The sequence below is a fragment of the Triticum aestivum genome, chromosome 2A (assembly GCF_018294505.1).
Source record: "Triticum aestivum cultivar Chinese Spring chromosome 2A, IWGSC CS RefSeq v2.1, whole genome shotgun sequence".
In the NCBI taxonomy this organism is placed as follows: Eukaryota; Viridiplantae; Streptophyta; class Magnoliopsida; order Poales; family Poaceae; genus Triticum; species Triticum aestivum.
This window is the reverse complement of record NC_057797.1, coordinates 586,152,582-586,154,639: the sequence shown is the minus strand read 5'-3', so window position 1 is coordinate 586,154,639 and position 2,058 is coordinate 586,152,582. Positions and strand designations below refer to the sequence as shown.

General features: G+C 50.7%; 1 pseudogene; it reads left to right on the top strand.

Moving 5' to 3' along the window:
- The first annotated feature begins 851 nt into the window (after nucleotides 1–851).
- Nucleotides 852–1,794, top strand: LOC123191763 (uncharacterized; annotated as a pseudogene).
- Nucleotides 1,795–2,058: the final 264 nt, after the last annotated feature.

The window sequence follows — 2,058 nt, the reverse complement described above, 5'->3', positions numbered from 1 at the left end:
AACACTAGATTACCCTGAACCACACTCCTCTAGGAAGAACTCCATCCCATCCATGGAGAAAGGGGTTGTGTCTAGCACGGTAAAGGAAAGGGATGACCAATCTATCAAGGCACACGAGGCACATCACGTTCCTGCAGAATCTACGCTAGCGGAGACCCGTGTACAAACCAAGCACAACAGCCCACAACACCCCGCGTATTCCTGCATAATAGCCGTGTATAAAGAGTGGCAATACAGGCTGCATACATCACAACGCCTCAAGGCATGGATGAGATTACGAGAGCCAGGCAGCTTGGCCTTCAAAACGCCCTACTCTACCTGAGTGAACATGTATATTTTACTTGGCGATATAGAGAGTACTGTTTTCGTTTGAGCTTTTTCGAAAACCAGACTAATAATATTTTTTCTATTTGAAATTATACTTACCGATATACTCCCTCTCTTTTGTCTAATATAAAAGCGTAGACACTACGGATGGAGTAGATAAATAGATGTATTCATACATTATGTATGTCTACATCTATTTCAGCGTGACACCGTAGTACAGTACGTTGGACGCACGGCATTGAATTCGACCGGACTAGGCGTCCTGCTGCTTCTCGGCTTCTCCCCTCTTTCCCCCTCTCCATTCCGGAGCCGGACCCTGCGTTTCATTTGTATCTCATCTGTTCTGCTCTGCTGGCGCTCTGATCTGTAGATCTGGTAGCTTAATCCTGCTCCAGTTCTTCCCTTATGTGCGATTGTGTGCTAATTTTCAGTTTTATTTACAAAAATATGTGCCTTTTGTTTTTCACAGGGAGGATCAGAGTCAGACATTAGGGTTTTGTGACTAGACTAGAAGAGGCGCGCTAATGTCGCAAGAACTGGTGCATGCGGCAATGGCGGTCGCGCCCGGTGACATTCCACCGCCCTTGGCCACCCCTGCTCTTCTTCCGCAGGCCAAAATGGTTAAGGAAGACCCGAGTTTTCCCCAAGCCTCGCCGGTGGTTCCGGCCATGATGGCGGAAGACTGGTCCAAATGGTCCACGCTTCCGCCCGGCCTCGTCCGCCGCGTCGGCGACTCCCTCCTATCCACCAACGACCTCGACTGCTACATTCACTTCAGCGCCATTTGCCCCGGCTGGCGTGCCGCCGCCGATGACCCTATGAGCGACACCTCCGACCCACCGCTTCCACCCGCGCCGGTGGATCATCCTCGACGAGGACTTCTAGAGCGAAGGGAAGCTGCTCCTGCTGAACACTGACAGCGGCCGCTTCGTCCATAGAAAGATCCCGCTGCTCAACTACCACTACGTCGTAGCCACCACTCGCAATGGCTACTTGGTCCTGGCGGACAAAAGCCCTCCTCACTCTGCCAGCGTCCTCAACCCTCTCACCGGCGTCGTCATCCGTTTCATGGCGCCTGTGCCCCTCGAGGTGGGACACGCTGCTGTCTCCCTTGCCAACTCTGCCCTCGGGCTCACCTTGTTCGACGACTCATCTCACAGTATTTACTTGGCCCATCCCCACAATAAGTGTTCCGTCGTCCACGAGGTTCCGCAAGCAGCTTATGTTTTCTTCCGTAATGCGGTCGTGGGCGGTGTCTACTCCGACACTATAGGGCATGCCCAGATTGCTCGTTTATGCAGATCGTTGATGCCTCCAGATGAAAAGGACCTTTGTTTTCCAATAGCTTTGGGCAGAGAAATGTTGCTTGCCGGGACTGCAGAGGGATCATTCTTTATGTTTAACACATACATTGAATTAGGTAAGCTGGAGGATGTGGACACCATCAACAACTATGCCATTTTCTGACAGGATCGAACTAAGGACTGTCGCTAGAATTCAGAAAACAAAGGAAAAACACAGAATTTCACGGGAAGTTTGGAGGATTTTCATTTCAGATCTGGAGGAGTTTTAGCTAGGGTTAGCCAGCCGGAACACGGTGGCTTCAAGGGCACAGCTCGGAATTACAATAATCTGCCTCTACTCCACAAGCGGAGCGGCTTAAGAAGGCTGCAGAAAGTGCAAAAGCATGAAAACGACAGGTTCAGCAAGGTACAGTAACTTTTGAACAAC